The sequence below is a fragment of the Oreochromis niloticus genome, unplaced genomic scaffold (genome assembly GCF_001858045.2).
Source record: "Oreochromis niloticus isolate F11D_XX unplaced genomic scaffold, O_niloticus_UMD_NMBU tig00007819_pilon, whole genome shotgun sequence".
In the NCBI taxonomy this organism is placed as follows: domain Eukaryota; kingdom Metazoa; phylum Chordata; class Actinopteri; order Cichliformes; family Cichlidae; genus Oreochromis; species Oreochromis niloticus.
In genome coordinates this window covers 361,761-372,519 of record NW_020328784.1, presented here as the reverse complement: position 1 = coordinate 372,519, position 10,759 = coordinate 361,761, and positions in this window count along the sequence as shown.

Below are 10,759 nucleotides of genomic sequence, written 5' to 3'. Positions count from 1 at the left end.
TAATTGAACAGAAATTTCTATGAACTTGTAAGAACTGTACAACAGGAATCAGTCTGTGTCAGATCCTGAATTTGAAATTTCCACTGAAATCACAGGTAAGAGGCAGGTGGAACCAAGATCTAGGCCATTTGCTTTTTGAAGTTTGCAAACACTGCTAAATTTTGCCAGTGGTAGTTCACTCTTTGCAACATAGTAGGCTGTTCTAAACAGATTTTTCAGGTTGATTTTTAGTATGTTATTTGCAGACTGAGCAATAATCCATTTCTTGCATTTCTCATGGGTTCTAATGGGGGCCTTTCTTAAAATTACTGGTCCCAGTAACAAAGGCACTTGTCAACTCAGAAATCGAGGGAAACCAACAACAAACCCAGCAGAACATTATGTTATTTACACGGGTGCAACTTCTTATCTTGTGCGCGTATTTTATTTTGACAGCGAATGCACACCTGCGGACCACTTATGTGCACCCCTGGTTATTTAGCTCGTCATATTCCAGCCACAGAAATTCTTTTGTCCATGAAACCATAAAGCTGCACTTTCTTTTTGCCGTATAGTCTGATTTGTCATAACTTTTCCGTTTTGTGGTAAGCTTTTCTTCGGCTGTCACTTCTTCACCCTGACCGGTCTTATTTGGCTCAGCAGAACTAAAATATATATCCTGCTGCCTTTACACACACACACTCACATAACGCTCAGCGATTCTCTGCGTGATCAACCTCTCACATGTTTAAGCTTCCTGCGGGAGATTTCACTTGTCATGTTTGCATAGTAAACTAACGATTGATAAGACGATGTCAGAGGAATTGGTGCGCAAATTATCGTCACTCACCAATCAGTACTGTCGCTCTATATTCACAGTTCGCACGATTACAAAGTGAAAGCAAAACACAAGCGCAAATTCAAATGCGATTTCAATATGTCACATACAGGGCTGCTCGATTATGGCAAAAATGATAATCACGATTATTTTCACTGAAATTGAGATCTCGATTATTTGATGATATTTATTTAACAATAACAATGTATTGAATAATGGCTTTAAAAATTGTCAAAAATAGTATAAAATAGTGTGCAAATACTGATAACAGTGCAAATGTTTGCAATATAAAAAATAAAATGTAAACATTTATGTTTAGTGAACTTTGCCATGTCGCTCTGTGGTGCAGCTACGACACCAAAGTTTACACACTATGTCTACTTGATCCACGTCTGACTCCGCGAACCCATAATGTTTCCACACCACTGAAGGGGTTTTTACCTCTCTTTTCAACCAACAGCAGTCACTCTCCTCTCCAAATAACTTCTGCTTAGCTTTCCGAGCTTCCCTCTGTTAGCTCCTCTTAATTGTTGTGCCGCGTGTTCGAAACGCAGAGAGGTACGCTCGATTTGCCACACGGAGCAGCGCGAGAGTAAAGCAAGCGGGGGGTGCTAATAATCGGCTCAGTCATTTTTAATGATCGTTGAAATCCCAGATCGTAATTTAGATTAAAATTTGATTAATTGAGCAGCCCTAGTCACATATTGACAGTGGTTCACCGATGCCAATGACATATTTACCCAGCTACATTTCCGAAAGAATGCAAAAGCATTGACGTATATTTTTCCTTCCTATGATAGCCCGACGGGCAGGGCAGGGATAGATTCTGGCAGCCCGACTGGAAAAATCGCTAGCCCCGGGACGTCGGGCTAGCGATTTTGCAAGCCCTGTGTATCCAAGATGGCCGACTTCTAAATGGCCACCATGGTCACCACCCATCTTGAGGAGTTTGCCCCCTCACATATACTAATGTGCCATAAACAGGACTTTAATATCACCAACCATTCCCATGTTATTACGGTTTATCCATATAAATGGCCCACCCTGTATTTTTTGAATATTACTTTAAATACTCAGACTTAAAATTTTGCTAACAGTTTATATAAAAGATCAGTGTTGCTGAACTGTGAGATATTTTGGGTTTAGTGTAGTTTTTGCATACAGGTATAACAGAACAGCTTTAGTGTTTGTTTTTAAATTTGAGTAAAAAATGCAGCAAGATAGATTTAAAAAAGCAGTTTTAGTGATTATAAAATAGACCATATCAGATTCATATCTAAATTTATGATATCAGTATAGAAAACAGTGGTATGATGTCATCTCTGCCAAGAACGTGAGAACGTGAGTACCTGAGTGTTGAGAAACAGTCAAAGGCATTTTTAACCTAATCTCTCCTCCTTGAACAACTGAGTGAAAACACTCTGATAGAAATCTGAGCTTATCTTTGATCAGCATCTGAACGTTAAGCAGCAAACAGAAGTCTAGTTCAGTCTCATTTGTACAGGTTACAAAGGTTTCTAGAGTCTGATCAATGCTCCTGATCAGCTGATCCACACCCTCATTTCCTCCTGATCACATGATTGCAGCTCAGTGTGTTCAGGCCTAAATGATGCAGCAGTGTCTCGTCTACAGTCAGTACAACACACAGCAGCAAAGCTCCTACACACACTGAGGACAGTGAACACATCACTGCAGCAGCTTCATGTTCACTGCAGAATCCAGTTGAATCAAATCTCTACATGTTACAGCTGCACTTTATATCTCAGAGCATCTTCTAGCTGAGACCCTCAGACCAGAGAATAAATGACTGTTTCAGGGTCAAAGGTCAGGGTTCAAACACAGGACTGGGTTTCACAGTTTCAGCATCAACACTGTGGAACAAACTTGCTGTCACTGTGAGATCAGCACAGTCAGTAAGGTGCAGTAAACTCCTCTGGATGAATCCTGCTCTGCAGATTCATCACTGTGGTCGGCCTGCCGCCAACAGCAGCTGGATCGCTGCTTCATGTTTGAAAGGAGCTTTATCAGTCACTTCATTATAGGAACAAGAAGGAAAAGAGGAAACACACTCGTATAAATGTGTGAATGAGGCGAGTATCAGAGTGCTCAGAGGAGAAAAGCTCCATATAAGAACCATTGTTCCCATTATTATTCGAAACTGTTCCAGCCTATGAAGCTGAACTCTGTGTGAACAGCTGACCTGTGTCATGTGACCAAGAGCACAAACATGATCTACTGTCAGATCAGGACACATCACAGTTACTGTGTTACTGTTTAACAGCACACTGCAACATTCACACGTTCATCTAACAAACTGGATTATTAACAGCTGCACTTTCACACGTTTCACTTTGATTCACTACAGATTCAGCAGACAGAGAGAAGTTGATGAGGAAACAACAGTTCAGTTCATTTCTGTCCTGGTTGATGAAAATGGCAGCACTGCTGAGGAGCAGGAAGTGGGGATCAGACTGAGTGAAGAGCTTTAGAGAGTTTGAGAACATCTCCCCTTCCTAAAAATCATCTCTCTGAGTATCTGCTGTGTTTGTGGAAACACTCCAACACACACCGCTGCACATATGAACATAGAAATGTGTGCAAAACAGAGCTGAGCTGACATTAAACATGATGGAGGATTTATTCACAAACACACAGCAACATTTACACACACATTACCTCTCTGCAGGACGACACACGCCTGATTTAAAGTGAACAAAAGCACCTTTAGACTTGTCACTCTGTAAGGACACAGAGCTGGGTGGAGGTCCAGGCTGGTTCCTGTGAATAATGATGGAGCAGTGATGTGAGTGCTGAGCTGTGACATGGAGAAGAGTCATGGACAGTTAGAGATGGTCATCTCACCTCTGAGCTTTGGTCTGGCTCTCATGTTCCCCACACAGAGTGCTTTTAGAGGGAGGGACTCCCTCCTCTCTGTCCTCACACTGATCCATGCTGCTCAATTCAGCTCACACACACTTTCTACCTTCACCTGCAGAGGAAACACAAATCATTCATGTGCACATCAGCTGAAATCCTCCTTTCCATCATGTGTGCTGTCCAAATATCAGCTGCTTCTTTCCTGCTTCATCTCAGTGTCAGCTGAATGCAGTCAGACAGCAGTGTGAGGCAGAGGAAGCTGCCATCAGCTGCTCTACTATCAGTCCACTAGATGGAGCCGTGAAGCATACACGATGCATTCACCGACACACACTGATTCACTGTGACTGGAAGCTTCAGTCAGTCCAACACGTGTGAACCACATTTTAAACATTTCAGCTCATCCTTGATCCAAAGAGGATCAGCAGAGTTAAAAGCTTCACACTAATTATTCCTGCTGAGTTTGCAGAGAACGGCACACACACTGATTCACTGCTAATGAGAAGCTTCTTCCATCCAGTAATTTATCATCCATCAGCTCTGCTGCTGCTCTCAGTCCTGGATTCTGATTAAACACTGAAAGCAGCTTTTTAACTCTTTAAGACCTCTTAGCGTTAGCTTAGTGTTAGCTTAGCGTTAGCATGCTGTGTGGCTAGCTTAGAGCTCTGCAGGTGTCTCGTGTGTAAATATTCGTAAAGGAGGTAAAAGGCTGTGACGTCATCACGTAGGCTTCGTCCTCTGTGGACTCTGAGTGAACTCACAAAGTACAAACTACAAGTACACAAACACGAACGTAGCTCAGAGTGGCGGACACACTCGGCCTCGTTGGTCCAGCTGTGAGTCCGTTACCGTGAACTATGGAGCGGCAGATTTGTGCTGAACTAAGCTGCACACAGCTGATGTTAGCCAGGAAAACATTACACACTTTAATGGAGAGACCGGAAATACAAACACACACAGTTTGTTGTGTGAAGAAATCAAACATGAGCTGAACAAACAGTAAAGTTCCTGAAGACAAACTGTTAAAGGAGGAAACAAAGCAAACTTACACTTTCGTCACACACCAACAACAAGCTCCACTCCACACCTGGACACTAAACACGGACACACAGGTGAGCTGCTTCCTGGAAGGAGGCGGGACTCCACCTGAAGCTCAGCACAGGTGGGAGGGCCTCAGCTGTGTGTGTTGATGTGTTAACTTTAAAAATATGCCGTCTGACTGCTCAGACTGAGTCAGAGTAAAGTTTACATGCTGACGTGTGGAGACATGAAACCTTGTTGTAGCTGCAGGTGTGAACACACTGATCCCAGATCAGCTTTTAGCCAAAATCCCTGGCCTGTTTTCATTCCAATTGTGTTAACCTCTTCAGCCCCACGCCCCCGGCATTGGGGGCAAAAAGGAGGAGATCACGTTTAATCGGTTATAACGCCGGTTGAGAAATATAAATCCAGACATGTGTGGTATCCACAGAAACCTCAGTATCTCAGCTAAAATGTCATATAAACCACTTCTACAACCACCAAACACACCGAAAACAAGCCGCGATTAAACGAGCAGTTACGTAAATGCGCAGAAGTCCGCTAAACAAACAAAACCGAACCAGAAATCCTTCAGACTTCATGTAACCGGTTAAAGATAGGCTGGTTAGCTCCCAGAGGTATCACTGACTGCACACACCAAGTTTCACCACGATCAGACCAAAATTCACTGAATGAGCCGCAAAAGAAGACCACAAAAACACACAGCGGCGCAAATGCGCTAAAACAGAAATTGGCTTACCGTCCCGATTTCCTCCGTTATTTTTGCCGGTGTTCCAGATCAACTGCCGTTTAGATCAACTGGCGTTGGTCAAACAGATGTGTGGCAGACTTGCGTTTCAGGAGCTGCTACCGACAAAACAGCAAAAAAAAAACGCCAAATATGTCATCCGTGACACTTGTGAGGTTATCTCAAACACACTCCGTCAGTCTTGATGCCATTGAACAACAAAATGTTTAAAAATGTCGCGAGTTTACCTGGTGATAGCCTCATGCTCGACACAATCGCGAAAACAGCAAACAATTAACACCACGCCGGTGTTGTTCACAGGACAGCGAGAATAAACGATCGGGAGACTCTTGTCGTCGTTATCGTTCCCCTCGCACGTTTTATTTCTCCGGTTTCAGCGTTTTATGCTCAAAACTAAAGCGTGCAGTTTACTTTGTGTGCACTAACATGGACTCGAATCAACCAGCACCACCTCTGGCCAAGTGCCACAGCCTACAGCCAGATCAACTTGTGACACACATCTGCAGCACGTTTGAATTCGTTTCATGCACAATACATGTGCACTTTTCAATTGTGTCTGTTTGTGCGTCATGCAAATAAACCTTTGAAATGAATGAAATTATATCATATATTTATTATTGGCCTACATTTGTACAAAATGCCAAATTATATACACAAAGTCATAGAAATCACCACTCCAACTGATTTTAATATTCTCTTTTTCCATAACAATGAAATACGCCTTGGACAAATATGACACATCAATAGTTCACTGGTGTTGTCACATCACATCCTGTAAGCATCTTCTGTCTGTGTCCTTTCTCTGGAAATGAATATCTCCAGCCAATATAGGCAATCCATCAACATGGCTGGAGAGTTGGTTGTTTTATGCAGCCATTTAAAAAGCTAGAATGCTTCTGTTTGATAGCTTCTAGTTCTTGTTCTTATACATGTAATACATTTATTACCAACATGAGAGTTTATCCGCTGGTCATTCGACATGACGAATGACTTCTAAAGTCTTAATCCAGCTCCAGCTCAGGATGTTGTAGATTCCCGTCAGTAACACTTTTGGTCTGCTAGTAAAATGTAGTTCTATTAATCTGCGCTCGATTACTCTTGACCGGAACCGGATGTAAGTCCCAAAAAACTGAATTTTGGAACAGAAATTGAATTCTAAAACTGAAACTAAATTGTTGTTAAAATCCTTTTAATTCTAAAACTGAAACTAAATTGTTGTTAAAATCCTTTTAAAAGGATAAAATACAGTTTCAAAGCAAATGAATTCATTTTCAAAATGTAAAATTCAATTTCAATTTAGTGACGATCATTTTCAAACCAATACATACATACAGTCTCAGGTGCTGTCTGATAGGTATGGAGCTGCAGTCAGCAACAGTAATGGCCTTAATTTGTTGGGTCAAGGATCGTCCAGTGTCTTGTGGGAGAGCTAACTGGATCCTCCAGCTCAGAGCTGGTGACTTTTTTCTTGGGTCTTCCACTTGACTTTTTTGTTCCACCACCCTCAGGATCATTTTAAGAAATTTCAGATGACCGTCTTACTGCGTCTCACCTCAGCAAAGACGTCACACTGTGAGAGACCCTTCTTATGCAGTTCAACACCCCGACCACTTTCAAAAAGGTTCTTAATCACATAACATGTCATATAAACTGAAAGTTACAGTGATTCCTGATTTCCAGTTTAGTTTTTAGCTTTAGTTGGAATATTCCTCCTCTGCCAGGCAGCCTTAGGCTGAGATTCACCCTGTCACATGTTTTTTGGGTTTTTTGCACGAATGCATGGTTCCATCTCTCAGACTCATGCAGTCCCAAATCATCACACCCTGCTTCACTGTCAGGATTCTGCATGTGACACTCTCGGACAATCATCTCATAGGGGATGGTCTCACAAAAGAAGACAATCGTCTCTAATAAAACCTCTGTAATTTACTCTGCTTCAATTCAGCAGCATCAGGTAATGTTCATTTGTTGATTAATGGTTTTCTTTCGTTTTTGATCGACTGCTGAATATTTTTATAAAATCATTTTTCTGTTTTAGCCTCAGCTACGTTGACACAAAGGCATCTGCTGTGATGCTTACACCTTAGATAAAGTCTCGAAAGTGTCTTTTTATAGTTATAAAAATATTCAAATGTACTGATCTATGATCTGAATTATACTATTGACTGACTGTGTGAGGCTAACAGTTACACAATCATACCAAAACTCTGTCCTGATAGTTTCCACTTTCTCTTTTGTATCACACATACTGAGACAAAATTCGGGATAAATAACCATGAAAACAATTTATTTATTCAGTTTAGAGTTTTACACATCATTATAATCACAGAGGCCGCTTCACTTGAATCGTCCACTTGATGGCGCAGTAGAGCAAATGAATCATTACAATGCTTCGAACCATGAGTCGACCAATTGGATGGAAAGCCTCAGTTCATCAGGAGGCTTCATCTCACCATCACTAGTAGTTACGGATTAGCTTACAAACACGTTTAACTTACCGAAAAAGTGCAGCGGGGCCTCGGGTCCTTCTGTCGGGTAGTCCAGTTTACTGAAGAACACCTCAGGCTGTCAGGTTAAAACAGTCGGTCGTGTTTTCGTATCGTAAACGCTGGCCCTCCTCTCAGAGCCTCTATCTGCTATTCCCGAACAGAGATACGCAAGTTTCTCCGTGACTGCAGCTGCCAGTCAAAGCTGTTATGATGACGTTTCACCCCAATTTAACATCACCGCGGTAGGAATTAGAATCAAACTTATGGGAAAGGAGACCCCTTGGACATCAATCAGCATGATGAGAACTATTGATAACAAAAGAAAGAATCTTTGGGAAAAAAATTATCTAAGGAGAATTAATTTATTTTAGTCTGACCCCAGTCCCGTCCGCTAACATGGAGGAGACGGGGTTTAAGACCTATACTGCAGCCAGACACCAGAGGGCGATAGAGACGTTTTGGCTTAATTTTTGGGGTGCTGTCGCGTCGTCCATGTTTCTACAGTGAGTGGTTCCAACACAGTGTGTTTGTTTTGATTTATGAACCCGGAAAATGGCACCGTGCTCCCACAATACATTGCGGCGTGACGTCAACTCCAAAGCCCTATTCCAACATGGAGGACATGTTGTAGTCCATCTTCTGCACGTACACTTAGAGAGACAAACTGTCACTTCTTATTTTTTTTTACTAACAGTAAATTAGTGGCTGTATCCCAATTTTAAGTGGCTGTATCCCAATTTTAAGGCCAATTACTTCACAGCGATGCGACGAAGGCTGTCCCAATTCAAAGGTGGCTCCAAATGCGTCCTTCATTTCCCTGAATTTTAAGGATGGGTCGGTGTATCCTTCGTGGTCCCATATATCCCAGGATTCCTTGCGCGGCGGTGGGTGTGGATAATTTTTCCCAAAAATATGGCGGACGGCTGAAGCGGGGAGGCCGAAGAGTAAACTGGGCTTTCATGAACTTATTCTCCCGGGACCTGAAGCTCAGTAAAGCACCCTTCCCACAGCCAAACCCATTTGTTCTCTAATATTTACCAATCAGCTGAAAGGAAAAAAAATCGGGTCAAAAGCCACACACACAAAAGCCAGGGAACCTCTATCTGTAACCAGGCCTCAACCAAAAAAAAATTGTAACTCGTGCAAAAAATTTTTACAAACACAAATCTTTTTCACATACACACAAATTCTTATCTGAAGATGCACAAACAGAAAACTTTCAGATATTTTTGTTTACAAGGTTACAAAACTCAGTTCACAAGTATGGATTTACAAGTAAAAAATATTTATGACCACACTTTGAGCCCACACTGGTTCCACAGCTGTTCTTGTTCACAGCATTATCCAGTTAGAGAGGAAACTGTAAAATGCAATGATGATGTTCCAGCGTCATGTTGTTGCTCCTCCCCCACATGCTTACCTGCCACAGTTTAACTCCACCTCTCAGACAGTCAGGTCACCTGATCTGCATGTTTTGCTGTACGATGACGTCATCCTGACGTTGACGAGGAGAAAAACTAGTTTTGTCCTGCAGATGAATAGAATAGAATTGTCACTACAGTTCTGCAGCGCTATATACATATGGACAGTATTAACAAAGGGAAAAAGATATATATATATATGTATAAAATGTACAAATATACAGGCCGGTTTGAAAAAAAAGTAATATATAATAAATAGTGTTGTGTATATACAGTTGGGTTATTGCACATAGAATTAGTATTGCACAGTGGTGGTGGTGGTCCATAGAGGAAGTGTGAAGTGTGTGTGTGTGTGTGGGGGGGGGGGCTGTGTTATCGGTGCATGTGTGAGTTCAGGGTGGTTATGGTTTTGGGGAAGAAACTGTTTTTGAGTCTGTGGGTTTTTGTGTTGATGCACCTGTAGCGCTTCCCTGAGGGAAGCAGGCTGAACATGTTGAAGCCAGGGTGGGAACTGTCCTTGATGATGTTTGCTGCTCTGCTGAGGCAGCGGGAGGAATAAATGTCCATCAGGGAGGGGAGAGGGCAGCCGATGATATTTTGTGCTGTCTTGACCACACTCTGAAGCCTCACTCTATCTGCCTTGGTGCAGCTGCCGTACCATACTCGTATACGTACTCGTGTATTATGAACCAAATGTATCCTGATACACACAGAGACCTGAGCTACAATCATCCAGGTCACTCAGGAATGAAGCTGCTGTCGGCTGGACTGAAGGAACCAGGCTGGAGACTGGACACTCTCAGGTATGAAGAATGTCTGATAGAGGAGGAAGAGCTGTAAACATTTCCTGTGTCCGTCACTCACTTCCTGTTTGTTTCCTGCAGATGACACATAAACAATCACACATGCAGGAATATTTTCAGGGACAGACACACTAGTCTAGCTGGATAGTACATGGATATTTATGTAGGGGTCTCCAAGGAGTCTGTTTGCAGGAATATCTAGGTCACAGGTGTACCTGTGTGACAGTAGTCCTGTGTCTATATATATGTACCATTAGATGTTATTGGAATGATTGTCAGCTTTGATAGTTTCATGTATGTTTAGCTGGACGGCTGTTTGATCCTCCACATGTTTAAAGGTGTCCAGTCCTGAGACACTGGGGGTGGAAACAGCTGTGATGTCATTGGACTGTCACAAAGACAGAAGTGCATGAAGTGAGCAGCCAAGGAGCCGCTGATGTTTTGGATTCAACAGCATTTGAAAGGTTGACACAGACACATTTGCACATAGAAAGCTGAATTTGTCATATGCCACAGTGAACTCACTGTTCAGTGTTTTTCAGGAAGCTTCTTAACTGCCTCTG